Source organism: Parus major, chromosome 25LG1 (assembly GCF_001522545.3).
Source record: "Parus major isolate Abel chromosome 25LG1, Parus_major1.1, whole genome shotgun sequence".
In the NCBI taxonomy this organism is placed as follows: domain Eukaryota; kingdom Metazoa; phylum Chordata; class Aves; order Passeriformes; family Paridae; genus Parus; species Parus major.
In genome coordinates this window covers 543,499-566,753 of record NC_031793.1, presented here as the reverse complement: position 1 = coordinate 566,753, position 23,255 = coordinate 543,499, and the positions used below count along the sequence as shown (strand labels likewise).

Below are 23,255 nucleotides of genomic sequence, written 5' to 3'. Positions count from 1 at the left end.
CAGGAGGGATCCAGGCTCCCCCCGGGCCGGAGCGGCCGGATCTGCGCTGCGAGCCCCGGGCACCTCCCGGCCGTGCTGAGCATGGACCACGGCGGCGAGGCTGCCCTGACTCACGGGTGATAAGGAACTCACCCAGGAGAGGCTTTTTGTGTGCGATGGGCTCAGTTTGTGCAGGTTTAACTGGCTGGGCGATGGGGAGGAGCCGGGCCCTTTCATTAGGGCCAGGCATGTGTGCAGGAATCCCAGAGAACTTCTCCGGGAGGAGGGGATGGAGATACTCGTGTTCAGCACCGAGGTTCTGGCTACAGAGACCCGGATCTTTGCTCTCTCTGAGCTGCTGAGCGTGGAGCTGCTCTGGATCTTGCACTGATTCAGCAAGATGTGAAGGCTTGTAACTTTTGGGAGTTCTTGGAAATTGGGCTGCTACCAGTCAGCGGCTACTCCTACACACGGAGGAGATACACTTGCCTGAGGAGCTTCTGGAGCTCTACCCGCTGGCTGCTGCAGCCACTGCCTGCACCAGAACGGGGCTGCAGTTTTATGCTGGGAAGAAAAAGTAGAGATCAAGTTAATTTAAAATTGCAAGGTGCTCTGAAGTGTTCCCAGTCTCCATTAGCTGATCAGCATTGTGCTGGGCTTAAGCCTCCGAGGTGCTAAAAGATGATTACCCAGCTGATAAACCCCCAGCAGCAGGAGATGGGGGGTTCTGCTGTGCCTGTTCTGCCCCAGGAACTGCTGCTGTCCCAGCTGGAAACCTCCAACACAGACCAGCAAAGCTGCTGCCAGCTTGGGCTGAGCTAAATCCCAGCTGGGTTTGCTGCCTGTAGAACCACAGAATTATAGGCTTGTTTGGGTTGGAAGGGACCTTAAAGCTCATCTCGTTCCAAGCCCCTGCCATGGGCAGGGACACCTTCCACTATCCCAGGTTGCTCCATTCTGACCTTGAACACTTCCAGGGATGGTGCAGCCACAACTTCTCTGGGCACTCTGTGCCAGGGCCTCATCAACCTCCAAAGAGAAGAGTTTCTTCCTAAAATCTCATTCTCTGGATTTGCTCCAGCAGCTCCATACCCTTCCTGTGCTGGTGGCCCCAGAGCACTGCAGGTGGGGTCTCACCAGAGCTGAGCAGAGGAGCAGAATCCCCCCCTTTAGGTGCTGCCAGTGCTGTGGGATGATCCCCACATATGTGGGACAGCACTGTTTGTAGTGGCTGCCAGCTTGTATTGCCAGGTCACATCGAGCTCCTCGTTCCCCAACAGCCCCAAGTCCTTCTCTTTTGGACATTTCCCAGCAGGGTTTGGCCCTGGTGGTCACCCCACAGAGTGTCAGCCCTGGTGAGCAGATCCCATGCCCTGCAGCAGGGTGAAGGCAGCAGTGTGCCGGGGTGGTTGGCAAATAGTCCTGACCAGTGGCCAAGGCAAGGCAACACTGATGCTTTGCAACAGCAGTGGGGTCCTCACCCACCTCTTTGAATTTACCAGGTGCTCTCCAAACGTAGCAGCCATGGTGGCCCAGCTCAGGACTGATAGCTGTCCCCTTGGCTCGGTGCCTGGAGTAGTGTGTCAGGGAGGATGAGGATGGTCTGTTGCCAGTGAGTGTGCTGCTAGCCCCGGTGATGCTCGTGCAGGGCTGCCTCTGTCTGTTGCCCGCAAGGGGTGGCCCCAACTTAGGGTGGCTGCTTTCTGCAATTTGAGTTATTTTAATTTTCCCCCTCCCCTCTCTCGTGGTGGCTCCTGTTTGAGGGCTCACCACGATGGTTCCCACTCACCCATCTGTCTGCCTTTGGAAGCTGAGCATTCCACAGGCTGGGTGGGAGCTGGCAGTGCCAGCGCCGCTGGAGGCACTGGGCAGGGGCTGGGGATGCTCGAGGGAGGAGATTCAGGGCTGCAGTTTCTGCCATGGGGAGCTGAAGGGCAGTGTGTTTGTGCTCGGCTTTGCATCAAAACCAGGGTCAGAGCCAGGAATCTCTGTCCCCCGAGAGCCTTGCAGTGCCAGCGCCCCTGGCACGCAGCCCAGGCTTCCCGGCCTTGGGTGCAGGATCAGGGCGAATCCCGTTTTAAGGCAAAAGGTTATGGGCGGGAAGGAAGCAATCACAAAGCAAACACCGCAGCCTTCTCCAACCTCACACGGCTCTGGCACAATAAATAGAAGGAAAGGGACAAAAATAGCCCCCCGTGCTGCAGCGTGGACACAGCATGGAAGCAGGGCTGTGCTTTGGGGTGGGGGCTGTTCTCCCTCCCACCCCGACGCCCGGAGTCACGGCCAAGGGGACGTCCTGCGCTGCCAGACAATATCGTGGAGCAGAAATGATGAGTGGGATTCAGGGAAGGTACCCGAGCCCTTGTAAAAGTCACTGCACCCCGCACCTGAGCCCTTGCAAAACTCGCTGCATCCCACGCCCTGGCAGAGCACTGGCACTTTTCCTGCGTGCAAACCCTGCTCCCAGCCCCCAGGACCCAGCACCGTAATTCGGGCAGAGGCAAAGCCCAGATGTGAAGGCACAAGGACTGGCTGGGGGCCCGGCAGCCGGGAAAAAACACGCGAGTCTGGCTCTGGCTTTGGGAGCGGGTTTGGGGAGCCTGCACGTCGAATGCAAGCTGCCTTCCCTGGCCAACAGAGCTCCTGGTCCCCATTTGGGGTGGGTTTGGAGCACGGCGGGGAGGAGGGGAGGATGCAGGCATGGACCTGGAAGCAAAACGCGTTCACGCTCCCGTGCAAGCCTTGCGATGGGCGAGGAAAAGCCTCCTCTTCCCCCAGCCTGCTCCGATTCCCCCTGGGGCGAGCCAGCAGAGCCCTCCCGGCGGCAGCAGGACCCGCTTTGGGTGGGGGGCTCGGCGGGGCCGCCCCTCCCCGCACGGCCCCGCTGCTGGGGCGCGCAGCTGGAGCCCTCCCAGGGCCGTGCCGCTTTAACCTGCCTCTCCCACGTGCTGTCTGGTTGTGCTGGAGACGGTGACGCAGGCAGGACGTCAATGGACGCTGTGGGAGAATTTAGACTTGGAGAGGAAGGGGGGCAGGGAGGAAAGGAGCGCTCGCAGGAGCGGGGGCCGGCGGGGGTGCGCGGCCGGGGCAGGAGGGACCCCGCAGCCAGCCTGGCAGGGGAGCATCGCCGCAGCTTCGTCCGTGCGGTGTCCCCCCGTCCCCCGGCGTGTTCCGAGACCTCCGCCAGCTGCCGGGGCAAATAATCCTCGTCCCGCGGCCAGGCCGGGTGGGCGGCGGGGGGGGCGCTCCCTCCCTGCCCGCTGTCCCCACGCCTTGTCACCACACGTGTGCCACGCTGGGCACGGCTCCCCAGCAGGGCACGGCTCCCCAGCAGGGCACGGGTGGCCCAGCGCTGGTTGGCACAGGCCCTGGCGATGTCCGGGGCTGTCCCTCGGCTGCGAGCTGGGAATGAGCCCCTGTGCAGCTCCGTGCCTGCTCCTGTCCCCGTCCCAGGGCAGCACCGCCACCCCGGGCCCGGCTGATGGCAGGACAGAGGAGCTCCATCCCCCTCCCTGCTTTCAGCTCTGCTTACCAAGGGCACCCACACTGCCAGGAACAAGCTGGCAGCAGCATTTCCACTCCAGTAGGGGATGAGGTGAGCCACGAACCCGCATCCAGCCCCAATCTTTATGAGCTGAACTGGTCCCCCCAAAACTTGCGTGGAACTCTGCTCCCACTTGGTTCAGAGGGAGGGACGCTGGGCAGAGAGAGGCAAAAAGTCGTGGCAAGGAGGCTGGAGATGCTGCTCCACAAGACAAGACTCTGCTCTTGGTCTCTTGGCTTTGCCCCCAGCCCTCACCCCCCTCCCCTCCCTGAGCTCTGTGCAGAAAAGGAACAAATGTCTTTCCCACTTTAGGTTTTTGGGTGCCTTTTTTTTTTATTAGCCTGAGGGTGTAGGTGGCTGCATATCTCGGAGGGCCCAGGAGTCCTGCCTCCTTCCTGCTGGCATAGGGTAAGGGAAAGCAGTTTCCACTGTCAAGAGGCTGCACACCAGCTGTACAAAGCAGCAGCCTGGTGTGGGAAGGGAGTTACTCAGCATTCGGTTCCCAAGAGGGAAAAAAAAAAAAAAAAAAAAAAGCAGCTGAAACTGACTTTCCAAAATACTTTGAGGTTCATAGTAATGTTCTCGTCTTTGTCTCATAAATATCCTGGGTTGGATCCTTCCCTCGTTTTCATCCCATAACTCACGGAGAAGCACCAGAGCGCGGCTGCTGCATGTTATTCTGACTATTTTTATTTTTTATTTCTTTGGATACATGATCTCAGTTGATTGGAAAACAAACCCCAGAGAATCCTTGAGGAGAGACTGCAAACAGCTCTTGGTGAGATGACTAATCCCATCTCTATCTAAACCAACAGCATGCTAAAAATAGCCTTATTTCTAACAATAAATATAATAAAATAACTAACTGACAACAAACAGCCCCAAAAAGCCAAACACACTGAAAAGTCCACTAGAAATACATACTGGGATGGGTGAAGGAGCCAGCAGGAAACTGTGTCACTGAGTCAGAGGGGTGGCAGTGGCCGAGGTGCCCATGTCACCAGTGATGCTTGGTCAGATCCGGCCCCTCGTTGTCTCTCGCCCTTGTGCCTTTGCTCTCTTTGTCCCAGATCAGTGTGAGGAAGGTACATGTGCAGCAGACCCAGGGGCAGCTCATCCCAGGGTCACCATCCTGGCCTCAAGTACCTGCCCTGCAGTGGGACTCCCTCCCCCAGCTCTGGGTGCAGGTCCATCACCCCCTGGCTTGCTCCGTGCCCACCAGCCTCCCCGGGCCCTGAGCTCACCACACACCTGGGATAATTTGGATAATTTGCCTCCTACTTTCCACACACCAGGAGCCTCCCACACCCAGCATGTTGCAAAACAACCCCCTCAGCTGAGTCACTGGCATCGTGGAACTTCTTCCTGCCCTCCCGGCCTGGGATGGGGCTCAGGGCAGAGCCTGCCATGACAAACAGCTGTGATGGGAGCACACCCCAGCCCTATCCCATGTCACCCCAGGCCTTTGGGGAGGAAATTGAGTGCTTTGGGCTTGTACAGTGCCCTGTGTTGTGGAGGCCAGTGCAGAGGGAGCTGCTGCATTAATAGGGATCATCTGGGTGAAAAGACAATGACTCTGTCCCTATGCCCAGCAGCTCCCCGTGCTGGTTTTGTGACACTGGGAACACTCATATTCCCAGTGCTCCAGCTGAATGTGACCCAACAGGGCTGGGGCATCCCTGTCACTGCCCCATAGCCCCCCTTGAGCTGGGACAGTGGCTTTGTATGTGACAGAACCATCACTCAATATTCTTATGGGGCACTGGAGTTGCACCAGACGCGCACCGGCTCCATCGCCACCAGTATGGAAGGTGGGCTGCATTCTGCCAGTCAGGGGAACCCATGAAATATCTGCTGTGGAGGCTCTGACCCCTGGCACCAGTCTTTTTCTGCCAGGACCAGTCCCATACCAGCCTGATTTTTATTTTTACTGCTTTGTGTGGCACGTGGGAGCCTGCCCAGGCCCGCCATGCCACATGTGTTCCTGGGAAAGGAAAGCCTGTGCCCCATGCTGACCCCCAGCCCTGCCATGTGGCACTCCTCCAGCATTCCCAGCAGCGGGAGAGCTCATCCAGTGTGGTCACCAGCTCCCACCATGCCACTCAGTGCAGACCTGGGGTGTAGGTGGGTGGTCTGCATCCCCCCAGCCCCAAGGGTGCTTGTGCCCACCGCTGATACTGCTCTGAGGCTGTGGATGAGTGGCACTGGACACGGTGGTGAGACAGGAACAGAACCAGTTACCCAACCCCCTAAAAAACCACATCCCTGCCCCAATTCACAGCCCCAAACTGTCTTGGCACAGAGGTGGCAGTCACTGTTTGACCTGTTGGATTTCTTGTGGGTAGCACAGAGCGATTTATCTGGGTTGCAGCTACTTTAGGAGCTGGCAATGTAGAGCCCCAGCTTGGAGCAGGGTCTGGATGCTGTGAGGAGCACAGCGAGCCCGGTGCCGGTGCCATGTGAGGATCCCAAGGGCCGGGTTAGGGCTGGGAGCTCCGGGAGCCCAGTGCAGCCCCTGGGCTGTGTCCGGGCACACGGGACAGCGTTGCACCCACGAGAGCTCTGTGCCGGACACAGGACTGGGACCTTCACAGGCAGCTGGTGTCGCCTGTGTAGCTTTAGGGACACTCGGGCCCTACTGACACACTGTCCTGAGCCCGACCCCCCATGGAAGCTGGGGCAGAACCCACCGTGCCCCCATCACCCGGGGGCAGCAGCTCCGGCCGCGGGGCCGGCCCGGACGGTCCTGCCCACCCTGGGGAACACGAGTGGGACCAGGCCAGACCCCGAGAGGGGAGATCCCGGCTCAGCACACCCCGCCGCCGGCTACGATTCCCCCCGGCCGGCTCATTGCACCCTCGGGCCTGGTTCGGCCCCCGGCTCAGCCCCGCTAGGCCCCGGTTCACCCCCCGGCTCGGCCCCGCTCCGCTCCGGCTCCCCCCCCCGGCTCGGCCCCGCTAGGCCCCGGTTCCCCCCCCCGGCTCAGCCCCGGCTCGGCCCCGGTCCCACCCCGTCCCCCCCGGCCGCGCTCGCTCCCCCCCGCCGCGGCCATTGGCCGCCCGCGCCGCCGCCGCCGCCCCTGACGCTGGGCCGGGCCCGGCCATGGTCGCTCCCCGCCGGCTCCGCCGCAGCCCCGGCAGCGGCCGGTCCGCGCCCCGCTCAGGTGGGTCCCTCCCGCTCTCGCGCTTCTTCGCCGTCGGCTTTTTCCCCTTCTTCTAATTGTTATTTTTAATTATTTTTTGATTTCTTTGAACGTTTCGCGATTCTGGCGCGACTTCCGAGAACGCCACCCCTCCCACCCCCCCTTTCCCCGGGCGGCCTTAGGGGGGGCGCGGAGCCCCGCTCCTCCCGGCTGTGTTTGGGGTGGGGGGAGCGGAGGGACCCCCCGACCCCCGCTCCGCACGGAGCCGCCCCGAGGCGCGGGGATGGGCGGGGGCGGGAGCAGCGGCGGCGGCGGCGGCGGCAGCGGCACATCCTCCCCCCGCGCCCCCCTCCTCCCTCCTCCCCCCTCGGCTTCAAAACAAACCGTCACCAAAATGGTGCAGAGGTGAAGGAGGGAGCGGGAGGAAGGGGAAGAGGTGGTGGCTCGGCCTGGGCGCTGCGAGGACAGGTGAGGTGAGGGCGGCGCGGGACGCGGGACACCCACGGGGGCACGCGGGACACCCACGGGGGGACGCGGGACACCCACGGGGGGACGCGGGACACCCACGGGGGGACGCGGGTGCCGGGTGCGGCACACGGGAATGGTCCCGCTGGGTGCTGGCGGTGGGATGGGGGCAGCGCTGGCGGTGCCCACCCCGCTCCGGGGCGGCGGGACCCCGGTGGTGACAGACCGCGAGCCCACCCGCGACACTGCGTCCACTCCCCAGTGAGACCCGCTGCGGCCTGGCGGGAGCCAGGGAGAAGCAAGGCCCAGTGGATTTCGGGGGCCGCGGGGTGCCCTCCCTGGCAGGACATAGGGTGATGACATGGGGACTGTGGGGGGACCCGTCGGCGAGGCTCCGGGTGCCGATGGGGGCTGCGGTTTGATTGGCAAGAGCAGATTTTGGGAGAGCCGGCGGTAAATCGAGTCCTGGAGCGTCCATGCCTTGGCCGTGCGCCGGCTCCGGAGCCGACAGCTGGGATTGTTTGTCCGGGGGGGGCTCAGTGCCTCAGCTCTATCCGGAGCAGGGTATCGTAGTGGGTCCGAACCGCGTCACTGCTGCCACTGCCTCCGCGGGGACCGAGCGCTTCCTTGGCTGGAGGGACCGGCGATGCTGAGCAGGGATGCGGTGACAGGGCATCCGGCATCTGCGGCTGTTCGGCATCTGTGACGCCGGTTCGCCCGCAGCTTATCCCTTCCCTGCAGCTCCCAAAGCCCTTTGGCTTTGTGGTTGGTTTTTATTTTTTATTTATTTTCCTTTTGTCCCCTGACACACAAGAGCAGCACACAGTCAGTGAGACACACACATGTGCCACACACGCAGCTGTTCCCCCCGCACCCCTGGAGCCCTGTAGTACCCCCAGCTCCGCACGGCCACCAGCTGGGCTGTCCCCTCCTCTTCATCCTCCACAAGTGTCGGAGCTGCCAAGCGGTTTTGGCTGTTGACTCCCCCTTGCTGTGGGCAGGGGTCTGGGTAGGGACAGAGACATCTGTGCCGGTGCAAATTCCCCTGGCACTTCAGCTCAGCACCTCTGCCTGCCCTCACCCTGGGAAGGCCTGATCCTGTCCCTCCAAAGCCCCTTCTCCTGCGCTGTGTGGCTGTATGTGGATTTTTGGGCTGGCATTGTTGCACCGAGGTGGGTGTTCTCAAACCACTGTCCCAGGACAGCCATCCTGAAATCTCGCTGCTGAGGAGGAATGGGCTCAGTGTGACGGGGGTGCTCATCAGGCCAGGGGTGCAGGTTTTGGGTGTAGGTAAGGGTTATTCTGGTTATGTTATTTCCTTCCCTTAGCTGATTTGGTGCTGGTGGTCCTGGCCTGGGAGCACTGAGCTGCCCCTGTCTCTTTGGAGCTCCAAAATGAGCTGCTTGCCCTGCCCACAGGATCACTGCCATGGGCTCCTGAAGGTCACAGACCTCTGGATGGGCCTCATGGATTCCCCTTTCCACCCCCACCACCTTGCCCTTCAGCCCCTGCAGTTGTCGCAGCTTTGCCGAGCTGAGGTATCTGCACTTGTGCCGGCTCCGAGCAGGTGGCCGATGTCCCCGCAGCGGCGGGGGCCGCTGCTCGGGTTTCGCTGGTGCCTCGGCCACAGCAGGGATTTAACATGCTCATGTTGAAGGGGCATTAGCTCCCGTGTCAGGTGGCTCGGGGCTTCCACCCCTGCCCGGGCTCTCCCCCGGCACAAACCGGCTCGGGGGGCTCCTCATGCTGAGTGGTCACGTCCCTGTTTGTGCTCAGTCCTGCTGGGGGGCTCTTGGGACCTTGGCAAGTGCTGGCTTTGTCAGTCGGTGACCTTGGGCACGTCCCTTTGCTTCCCCATGCTTTGGTGTTGTTCTCGGAATGGGGGAGGTGGTTAATGTGTTTAATCCCCCCCTCCTCACTGCTGTGGGGCTCCTGGCTCCTCTTGGGAAGTGCAACTGCAGAGCTGGAAAGGGCTGTCGCTGTTTCGTGCTGTCCCCGAGCGGGCAGGGCAGAGGCAGGGACGGTGCTGGAGTCACCCGGGGTGTATTTTTCCCAGGCTGCCAAGTGAAACAAGTGGGGTCTGAGTCTCATTTAATGCTGCAGCCCTTTACTGTGACTCTGGCAACATAAAGGAGCCTAAATATGGTCATAAACTGCATCCACTTCAAGGTCCCTTCGTGCTGCCAGGGCAGCCTCACAGCGGCTTTGTGAGAGGGAGAACAAAGCCGAAAGTGTCGGATGAAAAGTACGGGAGCGGGACCCAGCTGCCGCGGTGCTGGTGTGTGCCGGGAGCCGGTGCCGGCAGCTGCCTGCCAGGGAGGTGTGGATGCTGCTGCAGGCCCTGGCTCACGAGGGAACGATGGGCATGAGGCTGGGGGGAGATGCTGCTTGGCACATCCTGAAGGAACAGGAGGGCTTCAGCTAGGTGTGGAGGGCTCAGCTACAAGCTATCATCTGGCACCCTGCACGAGTCATTTGAACCTAAAAGAGCATCTGTGGTGAGGGGCAGAAATTGCTTTTCCCTCTTTTTTTTTTGCCAAGCCAGAGTGCTTCCCTGGGTCCAGTTGGCAGTGCCTGGAGTGTGCTGGGAGGAACCCGCCGTGGGGTGCTGCGAGGCATCTCTCTGTGATGGATTGCAGGGACGTGGCCGTTCTGGGAATGAAGGGAAAAGAGGGAGAGGGGTGTGGGTTGCTGACATTGAATCCGTTCCCCCGGAGCAATGCTGTCCCACTGGGTGCCCCCATCAGTGGTGGTGGGATGCCATGTGGAGCTGTGATGGTGTGAGCTGGCCTGGAAGGTGGTGCCTGAGGCTCAGAACTGAGCAGGCAGCATCCCATTAAATCCTGTTAATACCCAGGAGTGCACACGGAGGTGACCCAAGCCACGGTGAGCTGTGCAGGCAGCGATGGGGCTGCCATGTCAGTGCTGTGCTGGACTTCCCCATCTGCAAGCAGAGCTAAAAATATCCCCCTGCCTCGCCCTGCCGCTGTCCCATCTGTTCAGAGGGTGAACTCCTCGGGCCAGGGGCTCTTTCTTATTTTTATCGCTATTTTGGCAGTTCCTGGAGGCTGAGCCATCCCGAGTTCAGAGGTGACTCTATTGTAGATGACAGTCCTGCTCCCGGGAAGGTTCAGCTCTGCCGCTGAGCCCGACACGGTGAGCAGAAAGCAAGTGAGGAGGAGGAAGGCTGGGGAGGCACGGAAACGGGTGCTGGTGCCGTGGGGCGAGTGCTGGGTACCCCTGGCTGTGCTTGCCCTCCCTGTGCCAGCAGGACTGTGGGGTGCATCGCCCCCTTAGCTCCCTCCAGCACTGTCTGGGATTTCACCACTCGATGTGACTCTCAGGGGTTTGGTTTTGGTTTTGCCTTTCCTTTTTTCCTCTAATTAGAGAAGCTCTCAATAAAAAGCTGAGATTTGTTAATCACTTTGTTTGATCAGAGCTCAGGCATTGCTGAAGACCTCTAGGTTTTTCCCTCTGCCTGTGTGAGCAGCAGTTTGCTTTTGCTTTCAAGATGGATCTCGCCGTCTGCCTGCCAGCAGCTCTGCCTCCCCGGATCTGTCGGTTTGCATCTTGCACTCCACTTTGCTTTGCTTGTGGTTCTTTAATTTTTCCTTTCCCCTCACTCTTGGTGTCTCCCTGCTGTAGCTCCCCACTGCTTGCAAAACAGACAAGAGCGTGCATCCTTTAAAAAATCCTAAAAAAAGTGCCCACTTGGAGAGCAGAGGTTTGATAAATACTCCAGTTTGGAGTGGTTTATTTTGGGGGTGGGGTCTAGGTTTGCTTTCTCTTAAATGGGGGCTCAAAAGATGAAGGACTTGGGTCTCTAAGCTGCATGGGAACAGTTTTTTGGGGAAACTTGGCCTGTTTTCATGTGGGTCACGACAAGGCTGGGGGGGATACAGCAGCTGCTCCACAATTCCCAGGCTGCTTCTGAGCTCTAGGTGAGCACCTTCCCCTATATAAAAGGGGGCAGTGAGATGAGGTGCATGCAATGGTGGTGGGTCCTTGCTGCCACCATCCATGTCACCTGGAGGGGCCTGGTCACAGTGAGATGTCCTGGTTGTGTTGAAATGCTGGAATGCTGGAAGCTGGGTACTGCCATGGTGCCCAGTGGGACTTTAAATAGCTTTGTGGTCCTCAGGTCCCCAGCGGAGCGTACGGTGCTGCTCGTTTGCTGCATGGTGAGAGGTGCTGGAAGGGCAGGATGATGCCTGTGCTGGGATGTGTCAGGCTCCTGCCACCACCCAGGAGCCACCGTGGTGTCCCATCCCAAAGCAGCCGGACCAGACTGTGCCGGGGCCGCACGTTTCAGTCTTGGTGCCGAGCAGGACACGTAGGATTTCCCAGCCTGCAATTAGCCCTTGGTTTTCCCGGAGGTGGCACAAGGCCCTGTGCATGGAGGGGGTCGGCAGCCCCCGTGGCCTGACCCTCCTTGCTTTAAGTGCCCAGGCGTAGCTGGAGTGCAGAGGTGGGGAGCTGAGCCCCTGCCATCAGCTGTGCCCTGGCAGCCCAGTCCTGCTGGCACAGTGGCTCAAGGTCACAGCTGGGCACAGTGGCTTTGGGCCGCTGCTGGGCATGAGCCGGCGCAGGGTGGAAGCACTCCCACCTCCTGTCCTGAGTCAGTGGTGGTTGGGGTTGGAAAGGGGGTAATTAAATGACCTATTTCTGGGCAGGGAGGAAGAGGAGGAGGAGGAGGAATTGTTTCTCTTTCCAGAGCTTCAAACAGCTTCCTGCAAGCGTCCGGCACAGAGCCCAAACCGCTTCCAGGAGGAGGTGCCTGCAGCCCCCCCAGCTGGGCTGCTTGGGGCATGGGTGGGGAGCTGGGGGCTGTGGGGAAGGGTGAACTCCCACTGAAGCACTGCTGTTGCATCAGCCTTTTTTATTTGGAAGGAGGCAGGACAAATCCATGGCTTCCAAATTATTTTTTTCCTGTTTTTTCCATCCCCAAAAAGTAGTAATGAGATTTGGGAAATGGCACCTGCCTGTGGGGCCAGGTTCCTGACCCGAGCCGAGCCCACCCCAGGGCTGCCAAGGCATCAGCTTAGGATTCCAAGTGGGATTCCTCCTCTCTCCTCCTTCTGCCACAGGGGCATTATCAGCATCTCCTTCGGGATGGATCCTGCAGCTCACTGCCCTGGGTGTGCTGGGGCCATGGGCCTGGAGGTACCTGCTCCAGAGGGTGTGGTGGAGCTTCAGGTGCAAGGTGTTATTGATAGGTACAAGCACTGCTTATAAATAGTCCTGCTTGGAAGTTTTCATCTTCTTTTTCAATGGAAGTGCCTTTTGGAACAAAGTGACTTTCCTCCATCCTTTTCAAAAAAGCATCTTTTTTCTTTTCTTATTTTGAAGATGCATTTTTTCTTTTTACTCTTAAATTTTTTCCTTTCCAGTTATTGGAAGACTTCAGGGAAAAATTGCTAGGCGCCATACCCAGGAACACATCCCATGTTGTGCAGGTGGGGAAAATATGTGGGGTCAGATTCATCTGGTTTGGTTTTCCTTAAAGAAGAAATTGAGAATTGGAAATGTTCATGATATCAGTGAGAATTTTCTATCAAAGCAGACAAAATTTGAGGGGCTGAACAAAACAGAGGTTGCTTAAACCTGCTGCATCGAGTGTAAAAAAAAATATGTAAGTTAAAGAAATTAATTGGATAAAGAACTTCTGTTCAGTAAAATACTGGCAACGTTTCTGGGTTTCTGTCTGGAATTTTTCAGTTGTAAAACCTGAAATCCTCTCCCACCCCTAGCAGTAACCTTGAGACATGGTGCTGCAGCAGGAGTTTCCACTGGCAGGGGAGAAAAAAATTAAAATAGAGAATGTGGACAAATTATTTTGACCAACCAGCCTTTTTTTATTTTGCATGGGCAGTCACTGAGACCATCCTGCCCCACTGTGCTCAGCGCTGGGAGCAGGAGATAAAGTGCTGTGATGAGGGGCTGGGACAGGGAATGGCAGGGATCAGGTTCCAGGCATGGCTGCTCTTGGTCCATGGTGGCTTCCATGGGGAAGGATTGGGACGGCCAAGAAATGGGTGTTTTCCACCCATTTTGGGTATACAGAGGCAGAGAGTGGCTGTGTGTTTGTGTAACTATAGGTGAGGGCTGAGCTGTTGTCCTTTGTCTAAATATTGTGATAAATGTCCCCGTGGAGCTGGTACCCATCTGAGCAAGCTGCCAGCCCCGGGAGGAGCAGCCGGCTTTGTTGGAATTCCAGTGGCTGGGAAGGGAGTCCATCCCTGGCTGTGGCATCCTGTGACACCTGTGACACCTCCTCTAGGTGGGGACCCTGATGCTGCTGGGCTTGATGATGGGAGCCAGGTTGGAGTGGCTGAAGACCCCACAGCTTGTTAAAATCAGGGTATTGCTGGAGCCTGGCTCTGCCACAAGCACCTTCCTCCTGCTGGGAACCACGTGCGGATTTTTGGCCTTTAGAATTGCCCTGCAGGGAGCTCTGGCTTTGGCTCTGTCGGACACGGAGCCTGACATGGGGTGCTTGGGCTGTTTTAGAACTTGCTGGAAGAACCATCAGGGAAAGGAAAGTGTTTGTGTGTCGCTGAGTGTCTCTGGTGCTGGCACCACTGGGGAGGTCATGGAAGTGAGGAGGTGCCTCTAGGTGCAGTTATCACAGACTCATGGAATGGTTTAGGTGGGAAGGGACCTTAAAAATCATCTCATTCCAACCCTCGGGTGTATCCTGGGGGATAAACCACATATTCCCTGGAGACACATCTCTGCCCCTAGGAAAACCCTGCGGTAGCAGCAAATTTATTTCAATAACTGGAGCAGGATGTGGAAGGGTAGGGTGAAGGAAGGGCTTGCTTGGACGTGGGCTTGGGGCAGTTTTTCCTCGAGTATTCCAGTGTGGAGCAGCACTTGGGATCACACAGACAGTGTGTGCATGCCAGCTGTCCTCTGAGAGCATGGAGAAATGTCCACGGGGAAGGGCTCAGGGGCTTGGGATACAGCCAAAGTCAGGCCTCATCTCCAGCCTCATCCCCTGGGTGATGCTTTCCCAGAGAGCTCCATGTGCCACTGGACATCCTGCTTTGCATGACTGAGGAGGATTTGACGCCTCATCTCCAGGGTTTTAAGCACAGGGATCAATCAGGATCCATCCGGATCCATCCTCAACCTTCCCTGACTCGGCATGGCCGTCCTTCCCACGCGCCGGCAACGAGCCGCCGGGAAAACTAGCACCTCTCGGCTCGCTGGATCAAAAATATCCCCAGTCCTGCGTGGATGCCGCTGCCAAGATGGGGAGCGGAGCCGGCGCTGCCTCTTAGCAGAAATCTGTCGCCTTGCTCGGCGGTGGGGAGGCTGGGAGGGAGGCTGGGATCTGCCGAGCCCCAGCGCTTTCGAAAATAGAAGCAGAACAAATGGTTGGAGCAAGATGCTGGTGGCAAAGGCAGCCAAGGCCTCTTCCTGCGGCAGCTGGTGGCTGTTTCTTGCTCCTCCATCAATCCTTTGCCCAGAGCTGGCGTTTCCTTGCAGGGAGGGGAGAGGTGAACATCTGGCTCTTGGGGCGGCCTGGGGCGCAGCGATGCTTTACTGGGGTTGGTGTTACACCATGGGGTTTTGGTGTGGTTCAGCTTTGAGCTGTGGGGATGGCAGAGCAGGAGGGGATTCAGTTGGTGTGAGATAAGGAGATGGGGAGGTGCCAGTTCCTGAAGGGATTTTATCCCTAAGGAATGGGAAAGGTGCTGGGTACGGTGTGGCAGTGGGTGCTGACGGGGTGCTCCCACGGGAGGGGTGGGGATCCCAGTGGGGTGAGTTCCTGGTTGCTCCTGGGGGTCCTGGGGGTGGTGGGAGCTGCATTCAGGTGCTGCTGGGGAAGAGCCAAGGGCTGGGTTCCTCACCTCCTGCTTCCCCACGGGTGCTGCTCCTGTGGGGACAAAGCTGCTCGTCCTCACGCCAGCCACTGGAACCCAGGAGAGGAAAATGGAGAGCCCAGCTCTCAACACGGATTGAGAGACTGGAAAAATTCTGCTAGCTGCCCTCAGGTCTTTCAGCTTTAGGGCCAGATGTGAGTGTGTGCTTTAGCGAGCAGGATTTCACACCTGCCTTTGTGCTGGAGAGAGCTGCTCCAGCTGGACCGGGTGGAAGTGGGAAGGTTGGGAGGATTCTTTCCTTACTGGAGGATGTTCTTGCCTTGTCCTTTCCACTGGAGAGGACCAGCCATGGTGAGCTCAGCATCTGCCTGGGTGACCTTCAGCGCCTTTGCTTGGCGAGAGGCTGCTTTGCATGTCCTCTCCCCTGCCAGCAGCACTTGCACCAAGCATCGAGCACAGGGGTCTTTTTGTTATGCAAATGCAGCTTTGGTTTTAGTTTCTCAGAGATAAATACCTTTGAGGCTAAATTTGGAGCTCGGGGCACTGCTGAAAGCGCCCTGATGGCCCAAGGCCTGACAGGTCAGATGCTGAAGGTGGTAATTTGGGGGTTTGGCTCCCCTTCGGGCACAGAAACAAAACAGTCACAATATTTTTTCCACTGGGGTTATAGGAGATTTTTTGCAGCGAGGAACAAGTGCATTGAGTCCTGGTGGGGGGGTCCTTGGAACCTTGCCACCCTGCACCTGGAGTTCCCACTTTGCAGTGATGTGCTTTGGTTTTATTTAGACTTTCAAAGCTCAGGAGGCCCTTTTGTCCCAGCTGCCCTTCGAGGATCCCCCCGGGGTGTTCCCAGGCACAGGACTCTGCTGCAGGACTGAGGCAGGGATGTCTCAGTGCCCCTGACACTGGCCACCTGGGTTTTGTGGTCAGGATGTCTCTGGCACCCCTCAGAGAGGCTGATGGGTGCAGGCTGGCATGGCCAGAGGTGCCAAGTGCCAGAGCTTTTTCTTGCCTCCCCAGTTGTGCGTGGTGTGGACCTGGCATCCCCCGGGGCAGTCTGGCTTCCTTTGGGACCCCGTGAGTCCCTGGCAGCCTGTCTCTCTTGTGATGGGGTCATGGGCCGTTGCTCTGGGTTTGGGCAGAGGTGTTTGTGTATGATCTTATTTTTATTTGTGCGTCTTTCGGAAATTTTTCGTCACAGCAGGTGCCGGTTCAGTGCCCGGCAGTGGGGAGGGAAGGGGTGCAAGTGTGGCTAAAACTGCTTTGGCTTCTGTTCGTGCAGTTTTGCTATTTCTGTGCAACAGGAGAGCTTGAGGTCCCTGGGGTCTGGGGGGGTTCTTGGTTCATCCCTCCCGTGGGGTCACAGGTCATCTACCGGTGTGAAAACTCACAGACACAGCCCAGGGGCTCTCTGGGGCTGAGCCGAGGTGGTGTGACGTAAGAACACCCAGAGGTGTCTCATGCCCTTGTAAAAACACGGGCAGTGTGGGGTTTATTCCTGCTGAGAGCTGGACAGGAACCCAGGGATCACATCCTCGTGATGGAATACCTTGGGCACCTGCTATGGGCAAAGCAGGCAGAAAGGAAAGATGGTAGGAAATAGAGGTAAAAAGGTGGAGGGCAGGTTTTTTGGAGCTGCTTCTTTGCAAAAACAATCACCTGAAAAAACCCCCAAAATCACCCAAAATGGGCTTTGGCAACCCTAAAAACCCCAAAAGTCCCCATAATTGCCTGCAAAATTATTCAGGAATTGCCCCAAAAACCTCCCAAATCACCCGTAAATAGCCCCAAAATTCCCCAGAGTCGCCTGAAATCAACCCAAAAACCTCCAAATTCAGACCAAATACACTCTAAAATCATCTGAAGTCAACTCAAAATCAGCTTCATCACTGCCAAAAAAACCCCAAATTGTCCCAAAAGCCCCCATAAACTCACAAATTGCCCCCAGACTTCAAAATTGCCCCCCAAACCCTCACAATCATCTGAAATCACCCCCTGAATGACCAAAATCGCCCCAAAGACCTCCAGTATTGCCCCAAATCACCCCAAAATCGGCTGAGGCCACCCCAATCCAGGGTGTTCCTGCTCAGGGCTGCCTTGGGTTCCGTGGGGTTTTCTGGGGGATTTAGGGCTTGTGGCTGTGTCCTGGCAGGGTGGCCCCAAAGCCCTGCGGGGTCTGAGGTACCCATGCCCAGGGAAGCTGCTGCCCCAGCCATGCCCAAAGTGGCCAAGGGACAGGAGCAGGTCTCCATTCCAGGGAGGAGAAGGTTCCAGGTAAACCTCAGAGCCATTTCCAGTGCCTAAAGGGCTCCAGGAGAGCTGGAGATGACTTTGGACAAAGGCCTGGAGCGACAGGACAAGGGGGGAATGGCTTCACACTAACGGAAGGCAGGGTTAGGTGGGATATTGGGAAGAATTTCCTCCCTCTGAGGGTGGTAAGGCCCTGGCAGAGGTTGCCTGGCCAGGCTGGCCAGGGCTTGGAGCAATGTGGTCTAGTGGAAGGTGTCCCTGGCCATGGCAGGGGGTAGAACGAGACCATCTTTATGGTCCTTTCCATCCCAAACCATTCCATGATTCCATGATCCCCTGCTCCACCAGCCCCTGCTGCTGAAGCCAAGGTGCTGCCTTGGTTCTTTTTTCTTTTTTTTTTTAAGATCCTTTTTTTCCCTAAATGCATTACCAGTGCAGCTCATCCATATTTCCACCACCTTCTCCCTCCTGTTCTCGCGCTGAAGTCTATAATGCTGAAATTATAGCATCCCCCTCGTCACCATGGCAACGCTCAGGGATGTATTTAAAAAAAAAAAAAAAGACCAGAAGCCCTCCAAGGATTATGACTTCAGTGAGGGATCAGGCTGGAGGGGAATCTGGGTCATGGCTGGAGCAGGCTTTTCTTCCAGCCTGTCTTCAGTAATTCCCCTCACAGCGCCCGGGGCCACGTCAGGGCAGGGCAGGGCAGAGCTGCTGCTGGCACCCATGGGTGCCCTTGAGGGGGTCCAGCTGCTCTGGGAGGTGCTGCCTCCCTCTATACAAGATTGCTTATTGCCCATGTACACTCTGGGAAAGAGCATCCTCTGCAAGCTCGGTATTCCCACCCAAAACTGAGGTGTTTTAACCAAGCTTTTCTGATTCCCGAACGCGTGGTGCCTTCAGGAGTGCCAGAGCCTCGCTCCCCCTCCACCCCGCTTTGTGCAAGCTTTCTCTCTCATCCCCCAAAATAAACAGGACTTTTATATATATATTTTTTTACTCCTCTTCTTCTTTTAATTTTTTTTTCCTCCCTTTTTCCACACCCCCAGAGCCGCTGTTGCTGGTGGCAGGGAGCCCAGACTCTGTAGGAACTCAGAAATGCTGCGAATCCAAGCCCTGGCTGCCCTCTCAGTTTCGCAATCCTTTGGAAGGGGGGAGAGAGAAGGAATAAAATGGGAGGGGATTTTTTTTTCTTTATTAGAGATTTATAGACTTTCCCACCAGTAGGGACAAGGAGCTGGAGCTGAGCGGCCAATTTCCTACAGTAAGTTTCCAACACTGCTCCTCTCTGGCCTCTGCAAAACCCTCTGCAGCCTCGCCTGTGGTGGGTTGGGTTGGTTAAATTTTTGGAAAACCATCGGAAATGCTGGTGGGGAGGTTGGCAGGGTGAGGGGCTGCTGGTGTAGGGGGTGGTAGTGTGGCTCAGTGGGCTGAGCACCTCCCATGGGTTAGGTGATGCTAAGGGCTGGGAAAAACCAGCTCAGGTGGTGTTTCTGAGCTGTTAAAGCCTTTTTTCTACCTGTTTTTTGGTTGCATGTGAACCCTTTTGGCTTGGGCTTCGTGGTGGTGCCGTGGTAGCTGCTCATGGCTGCTGGTCCCTCCAGCCGGGCTCGGTGCTGCTGGGGCACATTCCCTGCTGTCCTCATCCCCCTCAGCCATTTGGCCTCTCGAGGTTTGTGGTCCATTTATTTTTAGGTAATTGCAGTGTCCGGGCGCTGGAGAGGCCGCTGGGTACCACGCAGCCGGACAAGGGAGGGGTTTGTTGGCCAGTGTATTTTAAGCAGTTGGTTACTTACAGGCAAGAGCTTGTCCAGCTCCTTGCACTGGTGCAGGGGCCCAACCAGTGCCACGGTGGCTCCTGTCCCCACAGATGCTGCTTTACCCATGCCTGGTGCTGGACATGGGGCAGGGTGTGAGGGTCCAGCTCCTGGCCCTTCTCTGCACCCTCGTGCAGGATCTGACCCTCTGCCAGTGCTCCTGCTGGAAGAAAAAAATCCTCCCTTAAGCTGTGCCTGGATGAGATCTGAGTGCTGGCAGCTCTGCTCCCAGTATCCAGTGATTAATGGGATTAAATTGGTGCCTCTAGTGAGTTTTTTTTATTTTGCATTTGGTTTTCTCAAGACTTTTTAAGCGGGGGGAGGCCGGGGCCGTGTCGCACTGAGATCTGATTAGATAAGGGAGAGCTGCCTGTGAACAAAATTCCTACCGGATAATTATTTATACCTCCATGTGCGTCACTAATAAACATCTGGATCTGCTCCAAACATCTTCATTTGATTTGTTTTGTAGTCTCTCAACAGGGATGTTTCTCAGCTCCCCACCTCCCTCTTGTCGCGTGGCTTTTGGCTGAAATGAGGGCTGGCTTTGAGCAGTCGCCCCACTGCTCATGGGCCGAGCAGCAGCCTTGCTTGCCCTTTTCCCCCTGGGCATTAGCACTCTTGGGGCTGCTTTAGCAAATTCCCACTCCTGCATTCCCGTGATGGGGTGACAGTCACGTTGCCCTTTCTCAGGAGGAGAAAATTTGTGGTGTTGGTGGTTGCAGAAAAAAATACGAGTGGTCAAAACAAGCCAAAAAGCAACCCCAGATGTGTTGCCTTCTATTTTAAACATCCTCGTTTGATTTGGGGGCGAACCAGACTCCTGACCTTTTGGAGCACGTGGGGCTGGCAGTCACGCCAAGCTCTCCCAGGCCAGGGCTGACTTCTTGCTCTGTTTGTGTAGAGCCAAGAAATTACTATTAATAACTTTCCCTGAATGAGAGTTGAGTACCTGCTTCCCTGGGGCTCCTTGGAAGGCTCCGGCTCTGGCGGATAACATCAACAGTCATTATGAACGGGACTAAGAGCATCGGGCGCAGCTGGGATGCAGATGGGAAGGGACTGGTGTGGGAGGAGAGAGATGAAGGAAGCCTCTGGCTGGCTGTGGAGTGCCTTGGGCAGGGCTTGCAGGCGCCACGAGCCATTTTTTGTGTGTTCCTCCATCCTTTTTACAGCCCTGGCCCCTCTTTGCACGAATGCGATGCGAAAACCATCCTGAGTTGCTGGAGCCAGCAGCGAATGCCAGCTCTACCCATGTTCTCTGTAATCTGTGTCTCACCTCCGCTGGGCTCTCAGGAAAATATTAAATAAATAAAAAAGTTTCAGTGCTGCACCCAGCCTTAATCTCTTTAAACTGTATTTCGCTAATCCTTCATTAGGATCTCATTGTGAGCTTGTTATCCCGTTAGGGCTGAGCCGTGCGTGGCGGCGCCCGCGGAGCCGATGGCAAGGGGCTGTGGGGCCACGTGCTGCCCCAGGATGTGCCAGCAGTGCCAGCGAGGGGGGCTCAGCTTTGTGGGGATGATGTCAGTGCTGCTGCTGCTGCTGGAGGGGTGCTGGTGGTGCCGGGGTCTTTGGTGTGAGCTGTGGGCAAGTTGTTTCTGTTTGCCTTCCTTGATGTGCCTGCCCATCGGGAGCTTTGGAGCTGGGGATGGGGGTGTCATGTGCTGGTTTTGGTTTGTTCCAAGGCTTGGTCAGTCTTTGAAGTGTTTCTGGGAGCGCCTGCAGCACTGGGGCTGGGTTTTAGCTGGGGTTATTATCCAGAAAGCTGGCAGGAGGTGATCCCAAGGGTCTCACCAGGAGCAGGGCAGACTTGATGTGCACTGATCCCCTTCCTGCTGCCACAGGAGCGTTGGGAAAAGGCATCAGCTGGACCTGGCATACGGGGGTGGATTCCTCCCTTTAGTGAGAGGTGTTGGGAGGCTGTGCTGGTGCCCTGCTTGGTGCTGCCAGGCCCCTGTCCCTGGGGCACAGCCGTGCCAGTGCTCTGCAGCACCCAGCCATGGCACACAGGGACCCTCTTGGAGTGACTGGCATTGGCAACAGCCCTGCAGCACCCCGAGGCTGGGATACCTGCAGGCCACGTTTGGGGAAGTTCTTGGAGGAGGAGAGTGGTCCTGCACAGGGCTGTAGCCAGAGAAATGGATGTCCACCCTGGCAGGTAATGGGGCTGGGATGGGTAAGAGCAGGAGATGGTCTGCAGAGCCGGTGCAGAAAGCAAAACAAAACCCACACACCCACACATTCCCACATGCGCAGGCACACACGGCAGCGCAGGGAATCTGCCGGCGCTCACAGTCGAGACTCGAGTTAATTTGGTGGAAAATGAAAACCATTGCGGCAAGCGAGAAGGTTCCTGGCTTTTCTTTTTCCTTCCTCAAAGAAAACATTAGGTGGGATTTTTTACCTTCTTCAGGTTTTGTTTTGTGCAGAAACGTGGCTCTGAGGAGGAGCCTGCTGGTTAAAAGAGATGCTGTCTGTTCTGTGCCTTCCTGCCCAGCCTCCTCCCTGCCGGCAGGTCTCGTGGGCACATGTGTCACCACGTCCTTGTCCACTTCTGCAGCGGGTCAGGGGAGGGAGGTGGCTCCTGTGACATTGCTCAGCAAGAGACAATGAACTCAGCTCTAAGCCTGCACGTGGCTTTGGCTGGCGTTTAAATGAACGCGTGTTCATTTGCCTCGGGGTTGGGGAGCATCTCTGCAGGTCGTGCTTTTGGGCAGTGCTGGGGCACAAGGGCACAGTGAGGGGCTTGTGGCATCGTTCACCTCTGGGAGATGGGGTCTCTGTTGGGAACCCAAGCTGCTCAGATCCTGGCTGTAGGACTGACAGACTCTGGTTCTTGTCGTGGCCAGGGCGGTGTTCTGACACTCGACCTGTGCCGGGGCAGGGGGTCCCGCTGTGGGGCTTCCCAGAGCGCTTTGGAATCGTGAAGTACTGTGGGATGAGCTTTATGCTGTCTTTCATCTTTCCAGAAAATGAGGATAGTGTAGTCCAGGAGGGCTGTATCCCTGGGGTTCGCTCTCCTTGCCTGGGTTTTGCAGCCCTTTGGGGTGCTCCCAGCAGGGGTTTGGCTGTGGCTGTGCTGCCCTGCTCCCGTGGCTGGGAAGGTAGAGCTTTTCCAAATGCCTCTCTCCCCTTTTCCTGTGCCTATAATTAGCCCTGGCTCCCCGCCACCATATACTGTACGGTCCTGGAAAGAGGTCATGGCTTTACTGAAATTCTTGGGAACAGAGCTGTCTTTGCAGCTGGGAAAGCAGCGCAATTTCCAAGCAGATAAGAAATAGGGCAAATGCAACTCTGTTCCCTGCTGTAATTTATGGGCTCTGGGGATGGCATCCAACGGCCTCCTCCCTCCTCTGGCTCTCCATGTGCTTGGGAGAGTCTGGATTGCTGAAGAGGTTCCAGCTGGTTCCCAGCTCCGGTGTGCTGGCCGGTGGTGGCAGGTGAGGAGGATCCTGCCTTCTGTACTGCTGGGTCTGGTTTTCCCCTTCTGCTGGATCCTGTCAAGGTCTTGCCCAGGGCTGGAGAAGGAAACAAACCCATTTTTGGGTGTGTGTGGTCCTTTTCACTTCTAAAACTTCTCGTTCGTATGAACTTCCCCAGAATGGAACTTCCTTTGCAGCAGGAAAAGGATCATCTTGATGACCTTAAAGATCTTTTCCAACTGAAATGATTCTGTAATTCTGTGATTACATATCTCTGGGCAGGTGAGGAACAGGACTTGGCTTTTCTCCCAAGGAGGGCAAAGCCCACAGAAGCAGAAGGGTCTGTAGCAGCTGGGGATGGTTCTCCCACCTCCAAACCCTCCTGTGCAAACTGGTGAAAAACTCAAAGTGAAAAGAGTCCATTGAAAAGAGAAAACTCCTTTATTTCAGAAAAGAGAGATAGAAACACAGCAAAATTCCCAACAGAAGTTTCCCAAAGTTTTGCTATTGTTTCTTTGCCCCTGTAGAAAAAAATAGGATAAATCCACCCAAAAAAGACAGGATTGGAGAGCAAGGACTTGAGTTTCTGTTCCAGCCAGGACTCCACACGTGCTGTATCCCCCTGGCAGCATCCTGCTGCTGAGCTGATTGTCCCTTTCCAGAGGAGAGATTAGGCTAAAAAAATTACAAGATTAAAAAGCAAAACACTTTCCATTTGTTGTAATTGGCTTCTGGGCCAGTAAGCTTCCCTTCCCTTCCCTTCCCTTCCCTTCCCTTCCCTTCCCTTCCCTTCCCTTCCCT

At 56.8% G+C, this 23,255-nt stretch overlaps 1 protein-coding gene across 6 annotated transcripts in view; it reads left to right on the top strand.

Moving 5' to 3' along the window:
• The first annotated feature begins 6,606 nt into the window (after positions 1-6,606).
• MEF2D (myocyte enhancer factor 2D) overlaps positions 6,607-23,255 on the top strand; it is an 80,826-nt gene continuing 64,177 nt past the window's right edge. For 4 of the 6 annotated variants that reach the window (XM_015650090.2, XM_015650088.2, XM_015650089.2 and 1 more), the window contains exon 1: positions 6,607-6,686. The gene's annotated coding sequence lies outside the window, so the exon portion shown is untranslated. Of the gene's footprint in view, positions 6,687-7,000; positions 7,139-23,255 lie in introns of those variants that run through there. The other 2 variants (XM_015650083.2, XM_015650084.2) reach the window with 2 other exon arrangements.